This window comes from Muscardinus avellanarius (assembly GCF_963383645.1).
Source record: "Muscardinus avellanarius genome assembly, chromosome: 1".
Classification (NCBI taxonomy): Eukaryota; Metazoa; Chordata; class Mammalia; order Rodentia; family Gliridae; genus Muscardinus; species Muscardinus avellanarius.
The window spans coordinates 151,823,596-151,843,480 of record NC_137786.1 but is presented as its reverse complement, the minus strand read 5'-3'; positions in this window follow the sequence as shown (position 1 = coordinate 151,843,480).

The window sequence follows — 19,885 nt, the reverse complement described above, 5'->3', positions numbered from 1 at the left end:
TAAAGTACTTTTAAGGCATTTTTTTTTATCATCAACACATTTATTTGTACAATCCACAAAATAGGAGGACCAAAATCAGCAATGACAAAAAGACATTTCCTGGAGGCTTTTTCTGAAAGGTCAAGGTACTGGAGAAATTCCAGAGAAGCCAAAGAGGCACTGCACAAGGAAAAGTACCCCCTTTCCCATCCCCTTCATCTGAGCAGCAGGTGGAGCACTCTGAGGCAGATGGAGTACTTAGCGGGTAGCACTCTGGAAGGCAATGGCAACGTGATTCTACTATACAATCTACTACTGCATAGTAGTACTATGATTCTACTATACAATCTACTAAACGTGATTCTACTATACATATGCATCATGACTGAGTTGCTCTCTCAAAAGCTTCCTCCTCACAACTTGTACCCCCAAAGGAGTCAGATGCTCTGGAATGTCCACTTGGAAGACATCCTTCCCCATTTTCCTAGGCAAGGGCTCCAACATTCCCCTGGGAACTATATATCTTGTCCCCAGTGAATATCTCTTCTCTTCTTTTCTCTTCTCTTTTCTTCTCTTCTCTTCTCTTCTCTTCTCTTCTCTTCTCTTCTCTTCTCTCTCTCTCTCTCTCTCTCTCTCTCTCTCCCCCTTCCTCCCTCCCTCCCTCCCCCTCTTAGTTCTTCCCTGCCACCACTAGGCATGCAGCTCTGTCCACCAGGCCCTCCCTGTCAGAATACTTCCCCTGGACTTTCCCTCACCAGGGGTTATCATAATGGCACCAGCTGACCTTGGGCTGAAACTACTGAAACTGTGAGCCCAAGTAAATCTTTCCTCCTTTAAGTTGATTTTCTCAGACATTCTGTCATAGTGACAAAAAGCCAAATAACATGTATCTGTAGGCTAATTTCATTCAGCATATATTTATTAAGTAGCTGGTATCTGCAATAAGAAGCTAATATGGTCCACCAGGGCCATATAGGTGCAGAGGAAACGAAACCCAGGGACATAACCTAGGATCTGCATGGATACACCCTACACTCATATTCATTCTACAGATGTATATAAAGTGCAGAACCGTTCTGGATCCTTCTCCAAACTAGGTGGATATAGCAGGGAAGAAGATGATAGACAAAGCGTCTCCCTTTGAGGGATAAAAGTAGCGGACTTTTGTATGCAACCACACATCCTATAAAGTAAACGAACGGATCGCATAATTTCAGGTAATGAAAAGGTTTTGTGTTTTAAAGTGGTGGGGAACACTTTTAGACAAGGTGGTCCAGGGTGGACACATGAAGCTATACCATGTTTTACGTTACCCAGTTCAAGTGCTATCTGTTTAGACCACAGTGTGAATAATGTTCCCTTCAAATTGTGCTGCACAGAAGCCCTAGATGGCCAGGGAAGGGCTTTTTTGAAGAGATGGCATTTGAGTACAGTCCTGGATGACAAAAACGTGTCGTCCATTTGACTCTCTGGGGGTAGGAGAGCTCCAGGCAAAAGGAAAACCAACAAAAACAATTCCAAGGTGGATAGGAGATGTAAGGACAGAAAGGTGGTTCTGGTGGCTGAAACACAGTAAAAGATAAAGATAGTGTTCAGTGAGATTGGATGGTAAGCAGAGGCCAAATCAGAGGAGGCCTTGTTGGTTTTTGTTACAGTGTTTGGGTTTTACTTGAAGTGCTCTAAAAAGCCTGCTTAAGCAGGAAAATATTTCAATCTAGCATGTGATTTGAAAAGATTATTCTGACTACCCTGTTGAAGAAGGCTGGCATTCACATCGCCTCGAAACACCCACAAAACACTTATTTCCACCTGGAAGCAGAAGATAGGTCTAACAGCATCGTGTATGTGTGTGTGTGTGGGGGGGGGTTACCAGGGATTGAACCCAGGGGTATTATACCTCCAAGATAGACCCCAGCCCTATTTTTTTAATTCTTTATTTTGAAACAGGGTCTCACTAATTTACGGAGGGCCTCACTAAGTAGCTGAGGCTGGCTATGGATCTATGATCCTCCTATTTCAGTTTCCCAAGTTCTGGGATTACAAGTATGCTCCACCACACCTGGACTAATAGCATCTTAACAAGTGAGAAAAGTTAACATCAGCAGATGTGTGCCAATGTGCCTGGCTTAAAAAGAAGAAGACTGGTAGGATTTTTGCTCTTATCAGAATAATATTAAAGATAAAAAAAACTAACAGAGGTGAATATGTTTGAGGACATAAGGATACCAGCAAAGCAAACAGCAATGAGTGTCCCAGATATCAAAGACTGCCTAGCAAAGAGGTGTAAACAAATGGAATTCTGAAGGGAAAATAACCAAGACATGTGTGCATGTGTGTTCATATGGCTTTGAACCTATGATGTATAATTGCAATGCACTAATTAATGTTTCTGAGAGAGGGAGAAAGAGAGATAGATAGAAAGAGAGAGAGAGAGAGAGAGAGAGAGAGAGAGAGAGAGAGAGAGAGAGAGAGAACACACCAGTCTAACACTTAGGGGAGCTGTTCAGTATGGGGATTAAACTGGTACATATGGGAATAATTACAATGATGGGGTTTACTAAGACCAACTCTGGAGAGTTTATAGGTAAAGAGGCCAAAAAAAAAAAAGTTCATGCTCCAGCCTGAACTCCTGCAACATTTAGTGTTCAAGACAAAGAGAGCCAGTAAATTAGTCTGATAAGATTCATTATTGATGTTGGAGGAAAACATATATGGATCTTGTCTTTTCTCACTGACTGATTTCTGCCATTGAATCACCCAATGTGATATTTGACATTGATATGCCGGATACACCAAAACATACTCCCATAACCAGACTTTGCTACATTCCTCACATGGCCTTGAAGTTCCATGACAAGACTAGAATGAAACTGCGTTTGTGGTAACTTGTTTGTTCTCACTGTGGTTGCCCTCTTAGGGTTCCTTGCTGCTTCCCCTTTATTTAGTCCAAACCTTATTTGCTTACAGTTAACCACCAGTGTATCTCATTGTTTGTATATCCATTTCTAAAAGTATCCCTAGACATTAAATATGAAATCACCAGGGCAATAATATTTACCTCAGGAGTTTTATTTGGTGCCCAAAGTGCTAGCACTGAACTTAGCATAGAGCTATGCTAAGCTGATATTATCTTGGAAAGTTGATTTCTTTTTTTTAAAAATTAGAATTAGTATTCTCTTTATTAACATTTCATGTCAAGATGTATACTAAGTATGTTTTCAAAATATTCTACTTTAAGCTGTTTACATTCTGAAAAGTATTTTATAGCTCCTGTTTATAAAACATATCGTTATGGCATTATTTAAAAATATTCTCTGTATACATTCCAAAACCTTAAAGATCTATTTTGGCACGAGGACTTGGATTATACAAGTTAGCTTTTGGCTTTGACTTTGTTACTCCCATGATTTTAGTGTGTTTACGGATTTTTAAGACATTTGACATTATTTTTAATGGTCCAAATTACAGGATTCACTTCCAAGGTGGTGCTTGATCAGCCTTTCTGACATCACTAACTACAACATAATATGTATTCATTATTCACCTCACCAGCCAGTGCACAGGGTCGCTGCTATCTTAAATAGTACTGCCTTGTATTGGGTAAAAGGATGAAGATGGTGAGGAGCCTCTAAAATGGCTCCCATGTAATTATTATGTTTCAACAATATTTAGTTAAAAGATTATTATTTCCACCACCAAATGTTCGTGGAAACCTTGTCAAAAATAAATTGACGCCGGGCGTGGTGGCGCACGCTTGTAATCCCCGCGCTTGGGAGGTGGAGACAGGAGGATCGCACTGGTTCGGAGCCAGCCTCGCTGGCTTAAGAGACTCTGTTTCCACATAAAAATGTTAAAAAATAGGTCTGGGAGTGTAGCCCGTGGGAGTGTATACCGGAGGTAGAAGGGCTTCCAGGAACCCCAGTACCACCAAAAAAATGAAAAATAAAAATAAAAAAATAACTTGACAATATAGGGAAGAATTTAGCTCTAGGCTTTTATTTAACTCCAATGTTTTATATATCTGCCTTTAGAATAGTACTACACTGTTTCAATTATTGTAGCTTTATATGGTTTGAAATCAGAAAATATATATCTTCTAGCTTTGTTCTTTTTCAAGATCGTTTTGGGTATCTAGAGTCCATATTCCATATTAGGATAGATTTTTTTTCTGAAAAATAAATATATAAATATATGATAGTTTCACCTAAAAAAAATAGAAAAAAAATATTCTCTGGTAAGAAAGAAAGTAAAAAGGAATATTGAAATGTTATCTTTAAGTCATCGAAAGCTTGGTATCAGACAAATGAAACTATTATGTGAGGTTATCATTTTTAATTTTGGATAAATTGCTATAATACTAGATATCAATCACTAAGCCAAGCATGGGAGGGAGGGATGGGGAGAGAATGGGGTGGGGATCGGGTGGGGGCTGACTGGGCGATGTGTGCATGTATGTCTACAAAAGTTTGTATCCCACTATGATGTATGAATACAGTGCACCAATAAAAAATAAAATTAAATTTAAAAAAATAAAATAAAATAAAATAAAATGGCTCCAATGACCCCCAACTCTGGAATTCTCACTTTTGTGAAATCTCTTTCTCTTGAGTCTGGGCAGAACTCAGAGACTGGCTTCTAATGAGTGGACGGTGACGTAAGTGATGGAGTGTCAGCTCTGAGATTTGTTTCTGAAAGTGTATGGCTTCCATTTGAGGACCTCTTCCACACACACTACCTGCTCTGTCTTGGATTACTTGCTCTGAGGGAAGCTAGTTGCCATTTATAAAGACACTTGGGCAGCCCAAGAGATGCTTATCTGGCAACATGATATGGCCAGCAGTCAGTGAACTCAGGTCTTTTATCACGATATAACAGATCCTGTAAGTGAATCCTTCAGTTTCAGTGAGTTTGAGATGACTGTACCTCAGTCAACAGCCTGATTATAGCTTCATGAGACAACCTGAGCCAGTGGCACCTTGTTATCTTACACACATATCCCTGACCAACAGAAATTATGAGATAAAAGTGTTCATTATTTTAAACCAATTAAATTTGGAGGTATTTTGTTGCCTGTCTATAGTTACCTAATAACGTAGGTAAACACCCTCACAATGAAGTACTACTGGCTTCCTACCTTAGGCCTTCCAGAATACTTAATTTCTTAACAGTTTATGAGAGTGAAATGCATATCCTTAAATAAAAGTCTCGAAGGTAGCATTTAACATTTTTAATACTTATTAGACACAGTCCCTTCCAGTGCCTGCAATTGCACCATTTCTGCTGTAAAGAGTTCCTCTGAGACTGGGAAGGTACAGGTTAACACAAAAATCTCTATTGACAAATTACTGCTTTAAATATCAAATGACATCAACAAACCATGTACAATATAAATGCTCATAAAGTAGCATCCACTACCTGAAATCACAGTCAGCCAGCCTCATTCACAAGGTGATGGTGACCTCAGGTCTGGTAATTTGTTTGGTCTCATCATGGTTTTTATCTCTTGCCCTCTCGACATGATCGATGCAGCCTAGATCACGGACCACTAGGTTACTACTCAGGTTTTAGTTTTATTGCTCAACAGATCTACACTCACTTTATTTTCATAGACATGTGTCTAAATGTTCAGTGAACTGGTGAATGCCTCCTACAAGACATTTTAAGATTCTCTGCTGGCCTTCATCCTGGAGAAATCAAGGAGCTTCTGTTCTTACCCAAGTGAAACAGCATCAAAGTCCTCGTAATGTTAATGTTTTAAGTATTATTCCTCTGTTCAGATACCTACTTTCAACAAGTACACTAAATCTTAGCCCAAGTCTTATACCACCAACTCTATGGAACATCAAGTTCTCCCACACTTTCTATTTATTGGTGGATTTGGATCTTGGCCCCAGCCTCCAAGCTAGGATGTGCTAAATTTTGCCCTTCAAATTGATACCTCCTCCAAATAGCCTAGATTCACATGTATTCATCTCTTGGACTCTGATCCACAGCTTGTACAAACTTTCCAAGGAATATTCCATGGTGTCAACCTAGACCTCAGCTGGGTGTGTCACCGTGGAGAGTATGCTAGTACAGCCTGGCTCCTCTCATCACTTCAGCCTCACCTGTACCCCCAAAGAGCCATCTCCATTGTGTTCCTGATACCTGACTATTGAGTCAGCTGTCTTCTATCACCTGTGGACTTGTACTTGCCAAGCCCCTACCCCATAAACGAACTCTGTTCTCAACAAAGTAAAAAATTTTGCAGAATTCACTATGTTAAATGCAAACTTCTCTATTCCAGGCTAAGTCCCTTTATCCTTACCTCATGTCCTCCCATTCTATCTTCTTTCCTTTCTTTTTTCTAAGGTTTTAGCCTCCACATCCACATCCACTCTACCACTGTGGACTTCTTTTTTTCTCATAACTCGGAATTTGGAGTCTATTTTATTTCTTCCTTGATATCTTTGAATACAAGATTTCATTCATGTTAAGATCTGTTGCACTCACTGTAGGAAAATAAATAAAGAACATCACAAAACGTTGTCACACACTGATGTGTTACACAGATTTTTAAACATTTACAAAGTGTTTACAATAATCCACCCCATCTATACTAAAGAATAGATAGAGTTTGGTCTAATTTTATAGTTGTGACTATTTCTAGATTCCTTAAGCCATGAAAGAAATGGAACATTTGAGAAAGAAAAGGATCCGAAGGCATAAAGTATGACTGGTCACTATGGAGGGCGGTTTGGAGGTTCCTTCAAAGAATGATCAGTACACTACTCCTGGGTATCTTTTCAAAGAGTGGAAGTCAGAATATTTTAGTGATACATGCATATCAATATTTATAGCAGCAAAATTCACAATAGCCAAACTATGGAACCAGCCTAGGTGTCCATTGACAAATGTAGGGGTTATAAAACTGCAGTATACACATACAGTGGAATTTTATTCAGCCATAAAGAAAAATAAAATTTAGTTAATTACAGGAAAATGGGTGGAACTAGAAAATAATACATTAAGTGACATCAGCCAGATTCAGAAAGTAAAAGCCATATGTTTTCTCTTATATGTGGAAACCAGAAAGAAACTGGAAACAAAAGAGACTTCAAATAAATAAGGAAAGAAACCCATAGGGTAGTGGAAGCGGATTTGCAGAAGGAGGTAGGAAGGGAAAGAGGAGGCTTAATAAAGAAAGCAGTTCAAACAATCCTATTTACATTTGTGAAGACGCTGTCAATACCAATTTCAATATTAAGAACAAGGAGGAGGAGGGAGCCGGGCAGGACCTAGAGAGAAATGTATCAGGTGCTATGTGTATGTATGTTTCTATCACACTAGATCTCAGAATGAGATATGATGTATGGTGACAATGCACCAATAAAAGTATATAAAAATTAATAAAGTGTGGCCAGTGACAGACCATGTGAAATGAGACGAGATTAAAAGGAACATAGGCCACATTAAACACATTAGAACAGGCATAAGCATCAAGTTTAGAAGCTTATATTTATAATACAATGGGAAGACACTCGAGGTTTTACCCTTAGGCATAATAGGAATGCTCTAGATCCTTTGTGAAAGATAAATTAATAGGCATCAGGTGGGAAATTAGGGAGAAGAGCAGGCAAAGAGGCCCCAGTGGTGATCCAGGCAGGCCTTGATGCTGCTTAGACCAGGTGGTGCCGTTGGAGACAAAGAGAAATAAATTAAGGACAAGCTGTAAAGGTACAAACTACAGCCCTTGCTGATGAACCAGATGAGAGGATAATGAGTAAAGAAGAACCAAGAGAGATAGCAGAGCACAGGCTTGAGAGGTTGGGTAGATTATAGTGACACTTCATGTGAAAGAAGAAACCAGCGTTGTGGTCGAGTGAGAATGCATATGACTAAGAGTTCATCTTTAAACTTACTAAGTGTGATGCACCCAAAGAACATATAAATAAAGATGTCAAAATAAGCAGCTGTGTGCACGAGTCTAGGTTGAGAGGATATGGTTAAAGCAGTAAATATGTATGGAAATCAAAGCCATGGAAATAGTTATATATAAAAAGTGAGAGCCGGGCATGATGGCACAGCTTGTAACCCCAGCATTTGGGAGGCTGAGACAAGAGGATCGTGGTCTCAGCTACTTAGTGAGACCCTTCGCAGCTCAGTGAGACCCTGTTTCAAAAAATAAAAAAGACTAAAAAGTAGAGCTGGGGGTATAGCTTGGAGGTACAATGCCCCTGGGCTCCATCGCCAGTACCTCAAAAAATTAAATAAATAAAAATAAAAAGGAAGTGAAGAGAAAGAAGAAAAAGCTTTAGTCTGAGACTTGTGAGCATTAATATTTAGAGATAACATAAAGAACAAGCGACAGCAGGTGAAAGAGCTGTGTGCAAGCATGTTTTTAATATGCTGAACCCCACTATCATGTATAATTTAAATGCACCAATAAAATAAAAAGTGTAAAGAAATACTACTATACTATTCTAATTTCAGTCCCTTTGGAGAACATTAAGTGGGATTAGCCAGTCACAGAAAGGTCATATGTTTGTTCTCATATACAGAAGCTAGAGAGTAATGAGAATTCCAGAGAGGCTTCATATGATGGAGGAGAACTTCCAGCAGAGCTAGAGGGGGGTGTTCTAGAGAAATGAGAGGGGATCGATGAAGAAATTACCTCCATTGATATTATATACATATATGAGAATACCAATGTCAATTTCAAAGCCCTGCTGTATGGGGAAGTGGGAAACGGGGAGGGAGCCAAGGAAAAAACCACCAAGTCTGTGTGCATGTATGATGTATGTCTCCATCACTGTGAACTACAAATATATATATATATATATTTTTTAATGAAATATTAGAGTATAAAATCATAAAAACCAGGGAAAAAGCCATGTTGAATTTTGTTAAATGCTTTTTCTGCATCTATTGAAAAGATCATACACTTTCTTTTGTTCTGTATAATGTGGTTAATTACATCTATTAAGATTTTAATTTTTGTTCAATATTATTCCTAGGGAATAACCAGATTCAACCATGATGACTTGAGTGTGTGTGTGCGCGCACACGTGTGTGCACGCGTGCGTGTATATGTATTTCTGTGGATTGAAGCCAGGGACATTCTAGCTCTGAGCGATGCCCCTAACCCTTCTTACTTTTGTTTTTTCATTTTGAAACAGGGTCTCACTAAGTTGTTGAGGGTCTTGCTAAGTTCCTAAGGATTTCACTAAGTTACAGAGGCTGGCTTGAACCTATGATTTTCCTGTCTCAGTCCACAAAATACTAGGATTGCAAACGTACCACCACACCCAGCTGACTTATTCTTTTTATATGATAATAGATTTTATTTGATAATGTTATGTTTAGAAATTTTGCATTATAGTCATAACTATATGACATAATGATACATATTATTCTAAAATTTTCTTTTGTTATGTGTCACAAGTTTTGCTCTGAGGGTTGTTCTGGCCTCATAAAACCAATTGAAAAGTATGGTCTCATCTTATTTTCTGAAATACTTTGTATATGATTCATATTTTAATTCCTCACATGTGTGAAATAGTTGAACCACATGGTCTCTACTTTGTTGTTATTGTGTGGTTTTTTGCTGGGAATTTTGACTTAAAAACATTCGGTGTCAGATGGATGTAAGATTATTCATATTCTGTTTCATCTTCTGTCTATTTTGAAAAGATGTTTTTTCAAGGAATTTTTCAAATTCAATGAGCTGTCCAACTTATTGTCAAATTTGTAGTTGTTTAAGAAGTGACATCAGCAAGATGGAAAAGCAGAAAACAGTCTTTTTCTTCCCACCAAAAAAAAAAGTCACACAGCTATACATGAACAAAAATAGCCACATAAAGGCTCAAGAGTCCAGTGAGGATAATGCAGCAAATGAAGAATTGGTGCACAGAAAGGACTGCTGGGGAGAGCGGCTTTGCAGAGAAAACAGGAGACAAAGAAGGCAGGATCTATGGGCCCCAGCCACAGTGAGTGCCCCCGAGTTCACAATGGTCTGCTCCACAAAGGACCCCAGCAACCCTTGCCACCGAAGACCTCACCAGCTCCCTCGGCAGCTACAGATTCCACACAGCTTTCATAGCCAAGGCCCCCTTAGTGTTCTTCAGTGTAGACCAGATGCCTGTTCTCAAGAGGATACTGGAGCTGAGTGTGGTGGTGCACTCTTGTAATTCCAGTACTCTGGAGGCTAAGACAGAAGGATCTTGGTTTGTGACCGGCCTCAGCTACTTGACCCTATTTCAAAATAAAGAAAAAAAATCAGGCTGGGGGTGTAGCTCAGAGGTAGAATGTGCCTGGGTTCAATCCTCAGCACACACACAAAAAAGAGGATACTAGAAATTGTCTTATCTAGTTGAGTGGTCACACCCATTGCTGCTTTGAACCTCTGGAAAGGTAAATTCTGCTACACACACACACACACACACACACACACACACACACACACGTACACAAAAGGAGCCACCATTGTGCCAATCTGTGATTGGAGCTGAAACCCCTCCAAACCCCATGCAGGCCCCAGACCTGGAGCAGCAGCCACCCTGTGTGCACCTGCACTTCAGACCCTATGTGAGGACCAGAACCATAAACAGCAGAGATGCTGTGCTGTAGCAGACATGTCTGCACCCTGGACCCTGAAGATACAGTGCCTTGGCACCTGCCACACTCCAGGCCCCAGATCCCTGACTATACAACAAACACTGGCACCTTGCACACTGCTACCAGGGCTATAGCTAAGGCACCCGTACCCTGAAAACAGGTATCACTGCTACCCTGGGCCCCAGAGTCATGGGCCTGATCCATGGCCACTCTGTGAGTGACACATTACACTCTGGTGACACTGTCCACAGACCAGACTCAGTGACCGGAGGGATCCCCTCAGCCATGACTTATATGGGAAGAGATTTCAGGAGGGCCCTGGAAACCTTTGCCACCAAAACACCCAATGACCCTCACCATCACCTGCAGCTTTGAGCACTGAAGAACCCTGAAATCTTCACAGATGCTGGCCTCGGCTGATCAAGCTTCACAGACACTGCACTGCCACTGAAGCCAGAACCACTTACCCAGCAAGCATCCGGAAATCAATGAAACAGAGACCAGAAAAACAGCAGGATGATCAACAAAACTGAAAGTTGGTAAGTTGGTTTTTGCAAAGATAAACAAAAATGAAAACTGATTAGATAGACCAAAGGCAAAAGCAAAAAAGACTCAACTAAGTACTACCAAGAATGAGAAAGGAGCCAAGCGTGGTGGCACACGCTTGTAATCCCCGCGCTTGGGAGGCCGAGACAGGAGGATTGTGCAGGTTCGAAGCCAGCCACGCTGGCTTAAGAGACCCTATTTCCAAATAAAATATAAAATAGGTCTGGGAGTGTAGCCAGAAGGCAGAAAGGTTCCATTCCCAATACCACCAAAAAAAAAAAAAAAAAAATGAGAAAGGAAGTATTACAGCTACACTACAGACATACAAAAGGTCGCGAGACAACTGCTGAACAACTAACTATACAACAAATTGGATAACCTAGGAGGAATTGCCAGAAATTTATACCAAAATTGAGCTATAAAGAAATAGAAAAACTGAACAGGCCAATCATGTGTGTAATTAGATTGAATCAGTAATCAAAGAATTCCTAACATAGAAAAGCCCAGGCTTTACTATCAAACATTTAAAGAATATATACCAGTCCTCCTGAAAGTACAAATGCTTTCAAACTCATTTTACAAGGCTAAGACTATCTTGATATCAAAACCAGATAGGGCACTTAAGAAAGATAAAGGGCGATGTCTCTGATAATTGATATATATGTTTATATTAATAGAATACTAGATATTGATATACTGACATTAACATATTGATCAATATGTTGATATTTATATATACAAAATACTAGATGACTGAATCCAACTGAACTTGAAGAGGATTATATACCATAATTGATTGGAACTTACTCCTGAGATGCAAGATGGATTCAATATATGAAAATGAGTAAATATTATGCATCACATTAAGAGAATGAAGGACAAAAACACATGATAACTTCAATAGATGCAAAAAAGGCATTTGGTTAAGTGAGATCAGCCAAGCACAGAAGAAGGTACATATGTTTCCTCTAATATACCCAAACTAGGGAACATAGAGGATACCAGTGGGACTCCAGATAATGGAGGGGAAATATCAGCAAAGTTTGAATGGAAAGATAGGAGAGGAGGAAGGCTGAACTTGATTAATGAGGGTCTACAAATGAATATGTGTAAAATTATGAATATGGTATGGTTACCCTGGACAACCATTGGTGGGAGGGGGAAGGGAAAATGGGGACGGGGGGAGAGGGCACCAAGTATAGTTTAAATATATACCATTTATGTTCAATAAAAATTTGTTTAAAAAAAAAGAAAAGGCATTTGGTAAAATTTAACATCCTTTCATGATAAAAAAAAACTTTCAAAAACTCTGGCATACAAGAAATGTGCCACAACAAAATAAAGTCGATGTATGACAAGTCCTTGGCCAACATCATTCTCAGTGCTAAAAAGCTGACATTTCCTCTGGATCAGAAATAAGATGAGAAGGCCCACTCTTACCATCTCTAAACAGCATAGTACTGAAAGTTCTACTTAGAGTAATGAGGAAAGGGGAAAAAAAGACTTCCAAATCAGAAAGGAGAAATTTAAATTGTCTCCTCTTACAGATAAAATAATCTGTGCTTAAAAAATCTTAGGGATAGCTCGGTATGGTGGTGCATGCTTGTAATCCCAGTACTTGGGAGGCTGAGACAGGAGGATCACAGCTTTGTGGCCAGCCTCAGCTACTTAGTGAAGCCCTCTGCAACTTAGTGAGACCCTGTTCAAAATAAAGAATAAAAACAGGGCTAAGGGTGTAGCTTGGAGATAGAATGTTCCTGAGTTCAATTCCCAGAACTGCAGGAAAAACAACAAACAAACAAAATCCTAAGGATTCCACAAAAAAGTGAAACTAGTAAATGAATTTAGTACATTTTCAGGATACAAAATCAACATGCAAAAAGCAGCATTTCTATACACAAGCATAAATCCTCTGAAAAAAAAAATCTCATTTACAAAAGCCTCAAAAAATACCCTAAATATTTTATACTTTTTGATGATTCTATAAATTGGATTTTAGATAATTTATGGTTATGTGTAGCAATGCTACCTTTTGTATGTTGAAATTCTCAGGGATAAATTTAAATAAAGAAATTAAATGTCTATCTACTGAAGATTATTATATTTAAGAAAGAACTGAAGACATTAATAAATGGAAAGATACTGAAACAGTAAATTTATGTGTCAACTTGACTAGGGTAGTGGGTACCCAGATAGCTACAAAATATTTCTGAACAGGTCTTTGAGAGCATTTTGGTTGAAATTTTTAATTCATATAAATTAAAAATTTTAAATATGAACTTTAATTCCTATTTTATTAAAAAATAAAAATATGAACTAATAGTGAATTCTGTCTCTTCTTAGCTAAGATATTTATCTTCTACTGTCTTGGGTTATCAGAGCTTCTATTTCTTTGGTCTTTGAACTTGAAGTGGTAGTTACACCATTGGCTTCCCTGGTTTGTGGAGTCAGACTGAATTATACCTTTTGCTTTCTTGGTTCTCCAGCTAATAGATAATATATAGTAGTACTCAACCTCCATGATCATGTGAGCTAATTCCAATAATAAATCTCCAGACTATATATATATATATATATATATATATATATATATATATATGCCTATTGATTCTGTTTTTCCTGGAGAATCCATACTAGTACATTCAGGTTTATGAATTGAAAGGATTTATATTGTTAAAATGTTTATACTACCCTAAGCAATTTACAGATACAATACAACCCCATCAAAATTTCAATGGCATTTTTCACAGAAGTAGAAAAAATAACCCTAAAATGTATGTGAGACCATTAAATAGCTAAAGCTATCATTGCAAGAACAAATCTAGAAACATCATACTTTCTTATTTAACATTGTTTTATATAGTCATCAAAACATTATATTACTGGCAAAAAGTAGATACATAGACCAATGAAACAGAATTGAGAGCTCAGAAATAAATCCAAATATATGGTCAACTAACTTTCAACACACCCACCAAGAATATACAATGGGAAAGGATAGTCCCTTCAATAAATAGTATTTTGAAATCTTAATATATGTGCAAAAGAATAAAATTAGACCCTTCTTTTACACCATACACAAATATCAACTCAAATGGATTAAAGACTTAAGCATGAGATCTGAAATTGTAACGTTCTTACAAGGAACCATAGCAGGAAAGCTTATTGACATTAGTCTTGATGATGACTTTTTGGATTTGATATCAAAAGCACAGGCAACAAAAACAGAAATAAGAAATGAGACTAAATGAAACTAAAAAGTATCTTTACACCAAAAGAAACAATCAACCAAATTAAAGTGCAACCCACAGAATGGGAGAAAGTATTTATAAACCATAAGTCCAGTAAAGGATTACCCAAAATATATAAGGAACTCATGCACCTTAATAGAAGAATAGAACGTTGAAAATGGGAAAAGCCTGAATAGTTGCTTCTTCAAAGAAGACATAAAAGTTTCTGATGGATACATGAAAACAGACACAACATCACTAATCATCAGGAAGATACCTATTCCTATTAGAATCGCTAAAAGTCAAGACCAATGTTGAGAGTGTAAATAAAAAATACTCTTTGTGAATTAGCATAGCCATTGTTAAAAACATAATGGAGATTCCTCAAAAATAAAAAACAGTGCTGGGCACTGTGATGCATACTAGTTATTCCAGTACTTGGGAGGCGGAGACAGGAGGATCACAGTTCTGTGGCCAGAGTCAGCTACTTAGTGAAGCCCTCTGCAACTTAGGCAGACCCTGTTTCATAATAAAGAATAAAAAAAACAAGGCTGGGAGTATAGCATGGAGGTAGAATGCCCCTGGGTTCAATCCCCAGTATAAGCAAAACATAAATAATTAAGTAAATAAATAAATAAATAAATAAATAAATAAATAAATACAGAACTACCATATGCTCCTGCCACTTCTGAGTATGTATCCAGAGGCAATTAAATCATTATACTGAAGAGAATCAACCCACCACAGATCATAAATATTCTAAAATAATTGTGCCTGTACTATACTAAACATATATAGACTTTTCCCTTTTAATTATTTCCTAAACAATACAATATAATAAATATTTACTTGTAATTTACATTGCATTCATCATTATAAGCAATCTAGAACTGATTTACAGGAGATTAGATGATGTATCAAAGTTGTAAGCAAATTCTATACCATTTTATATAAGGGACTTGAACATCCACAGATTTTGGTACTGGTAGGGGAGGGGAGTCCGGGAACCAGCCCTCTGTGGGTACTGAGAAATGACTGTAGAGAACTATGTCTTCCTTTTCTATCATTGTGAAATATGCCTAATAAATATTCCTTGTCTTGAAGGCTACCTTGGTGACATTCAACTAGCCACACTATTTTTCAAGTACTTACTTTTAGAATAGTGTATTTTTTCTATCCTCTAAATTGGGCAGCCTCCAACTCATCCTCGAACATCTCGAGCCAATAACCCAGTGATTTGTAGCTTATTTCCAGCCACTCTGTGTATTTCAGAGTATACAATTTCCTTGAGAAAATGCCATGTTAAGGTGTACTTCATCCAGGGAGGTTTTCCTCCTTTAGGGGTCATATCTTTTCAGTTTCTGCCCTGCTTTTTGTTACTTATACATTCTTGAGCCAAGCTACCCTTCCGCTACTACAGCTAAAACTAGACAAGTTGGTTCCTAAAGAACATTCTTAGGTCAGGGGGTTTGTATCCATCGTTAAGCAGGAGATAGATGGTAACACACATACAAGTGAGTTTGTGTATTTATGGAAAGGGTTATGAATTTTCATCTTAGTACAATGTGTGCCTTACTTCAGAACAGACTGACTGCAGTTTCAGAAAGAATATTAACTGTACCAGAGGATAATAAATGGAAAAAAGGATAAATGTAGCCATATAATAGCCTGTCTGATTATATTCAGAATAATATGGCATACTCTGTCTCTTTCAGACTAAGCAGAGAGTGTTATGTCTTCATAGTAAATAACCTCATTTAGTCAATATAGCAGGTTTATAATATGTGTATGTACACGCAATCACACACACACACTCACGTGCATAGAGCAGGTTTATCATATGTGTATGTACACGCAATCACACACACACACACACACATACACACACGTGCGCGTGGAACTCATTGCTCTTGAACTTGAACTCTGCTCCCCTTTGGAAACACCTGAATGTTTCTGTATGGTGAATTTTTGCTTCTGCACAGGCTTTGGAACATGGAAAGTCTCCTGGGCAAAGCACTGGGTCACACAGCACAGCTGGCAGGAGAGAGGTAATTGGGGAAAGAAATTATAGCTCAGTGACAAGCAGACATCTTCAGTGGCCCTTTTTTCCCCCTTCTCTCATTAACCTGTCTGAGGTTCCGTTTCCCTGAAACTTCAAACTGCACATGGGTTCATCCTTGTTCAGATGAACCTAATAAATCCAGTCTTGGATAGTACTTAATCTTGTTGCCAAAAAAGAAAAAAGCTCCTCTGTGTAATAGTGAAGAATTATAAACTTATGTCTGCAGAAGGGAGACGCTTTGAAGCAGCCTATCTTTTTCTTTATTTTATTAACTATATTATTTTTATTGCTATAAGAGGAAATCTTCTACACTACCAAAAAATCAGAAAACACATGAAAATGCAAAGAAAAATAATTTTAAATCATCCTTAACCTCACTATCCCCAGAAAGTTATTGTAAATATCTTGCTATATAAACTTACACATACATACGTTTATCTTTTTACTCAAGTGTTTATCTATTTCAGAGTTTTGGTGATAGTATGTTTTATGGATATATATATTTTAAACTAAACTTCATAGTGTCGATCCTTTAGTAGAAGGTATTGAATTTATTCGCTTATTTTAATAATACTGATAAGCATCCAACTCGTGTATTACTTTACATTATTTTTTATAAGTTCCTAGAAAGAAAATGGTTAAGTCAGAGATTATAGACGTATTTGCCAGGCAAGGTGGCCCATCCTGTAATCCCAGTGCTTGGGAGGCTGAGACAGGAGGATTGCAGGTCGAGGACAGCCTTAGCAATTTAGAAAGACTCTCAGCAACCTATTAAGACCTGTTTTGAAACAACAACAAAAATGTTTAAGGGCTGAGGGTGGAGCTTAGAGGTAGACTGTCCCTGGGTTTATCCCCAGTATCACATCACACACACACACACACACACACACACACACACACACACACACACAATTATGGGCATATTTTCACGGGTATTATCATGAAATCTTCCAACTAGATAATGCCAATATCTACTCCCACTGTGAAGGCACCATGTTCTTCACCCCTAAGACACAAGCCTATAAATTTGAATACAAGTAACAATAGCAATGAAAGCTTACTTCTCAGAAATACTATCTATGTGCCAGCATCTATCTAAAGCACCTTACACGTATGATCTCTTTGAAATTTTAAACAATTCTATAATGTAAGGACTGTGACTATTCCCATTTCACTGATGAGAAACTGAAAACACGGGCCAATGACATCAGAAGTTTCTATCAGCGGTCTGATTCCGGCCTGGACTTTGAGCAGCGCCTCAGGAGGGTCAGCGTGGCATAACCAAGGGAGTGGCAGAACGCCCTGTGTGAGCGCAGCTGCGACCTGCCCCTGGTGCTTTCTGTGACACCACACAGTCACGGCACCCCTCCTGCCTCGTGGGCAGCTTTTCACCATTCCTCTGCTTCTAAAGCCACCCCCAGGTTAATTCATAAATGGCACACTGCTCAGGGCTCAGTTCTCAGCTTTTATGTCTTTCCTTTTCACAGAGCACTACAGGTGATTTCTTTCAGTCCATTCCTTTCAAGATTACATTAAAAACGATCCCCATACTACATTCCAGTCCTGACCTTTCATCAGAATTTCATATCCAACCTCCTTCTAAGCTCCAGTGCAGGGGCTAATCTGCATCTCAGACCTAGGCCAGAATAGGAATCATAAGGGGTAAATATCACTAGTACTGAGTTGCTCAGACCAAAAATCTATGTCACCATGATTTCTTATTTTTCCATTCACTTCTACACCCATTTTCGGAGTAACTTTAGGCTATTCTTCCTCCAAAGTATATCTCAAATCTGTCATTTCTCACTATTTCTCACTGTCATAGCTCAAGTCACTTATGCTCTCCTTATAATTGCTCTATACAACATTAAGAATAACTTCATTAAAATAAAAAATATGAATGTATCTCACCATGATTTGGAATTTTTTATGGTTTCCCAGTAGATTCAGAAAATTCCAAATTATTACTCTAATTTAAAACCTCTTCATCATATGAGTCTTGCCTACCTTTCTTTTGCCCTAGATACTACTCTTTCCTCGAACACTATGCTGTAGAACTATATGCTATTGTTCTTTTTTCTATTGTTTGAGAATAACAAACTCATTCTTAATGCTATACCTTTGTGCTAGGCTTCCCTTCACCAAGAATGCTTTTCAACTTAATTCAATGGTTCTGAACATGAGCAAATTTTGTCCCAAACAAATATTTGATCATACCTCCCCAGACATTTTTGTTATGACTAGGGAGGGTCATGACTACTGGCTTCTAATAGTATAAATGAGGGGTGTTCCTAGATATCCTACTGTGCAATGAATAGCTGCAAAACAAGGAATTACCTGTTCTAAAATTCCAATAGGGGAGGCTGAAGAACACTTCATCTTTATTTACATGATAGGTTCTCTCTTATTTTTTATGTCTCAGCATATATTTTAATCCTTAATATATCACTTAATATATCACTTAAAACAAAGTCACTTATTCTTATGATAGCTTATTTAATTCTCTATAATGTATTTATCACTCCTGGATTTTTTCACGTTTGCTCATTTGTTGTTCATTGTTTATTTATTTTTCTAGGTTATAAATTCTATGAGAGTAATAATATTCTCTTATTAAATACCATATCCCAAGCACCAAAATCTGTCTTTTGTCCAAAGAAAGTCATAAATATTAGGAGCATAGATAAAAAACTGAGTGTGGTAGTTTTTTCAATCAAACATTCACCAACTATCTATTGTATACCTTAACCAGTATTGCTAAGTATTCTACATCTAGCATGCCCTAAATAATAGAAAGGAGATTGGCAGAGTGAGGCTGAGGGTAGATAAAATGTCAATTAGGTACAAACAATAAGACCTACCAGGTAATAATATGTCATTGTTCATGACAGAACCACAAAGTAACTGGAACATAGAAACAGCTCCAAACAGGACTTGGCATCAAAGATACAATATGGAGTAGTCTGACATTCTGAATTGGAGCCAGTGAATAATGATGACAATTTCAGAGCAAACAGTCAATCACCAAGCAGAAAGGAGTTTGGCACTGGGCCAGTACTGCCATGTAAGTTTTGGGACCTAAGAGGAGATGAAAGGTAGAATTAGTAAAAGCAAGTACCGTAGACTGGCTCACAGCACAGGTGTCCAATTCAGGAATTCTGGCGAAGATGGAAAAAAAATCAGTGTGTGGTACTTTTTGCCATGAAGAAACCTGGACCAACACAAGTAGGGATCAATATGTTTTCTCTGTTTTAGGGTAGTCTGTAGGCAAGCCCAAGTGAATGTTTCTGTAAGAAGGTCAATACTGGGCAGTGAAGTTCAACTTTTAGTAAAGACAAGATTGTAAGGAGCTCTCAGTATCAGCATGGCAAAAACAGAAAGTTGGCACCTGACATCTAATTTTCTTTCCTTTTTTAGTAAAAGAACACTGGTTTTATTTTGAGCAGCAAAAACTCTACTTAAAAACTTCATT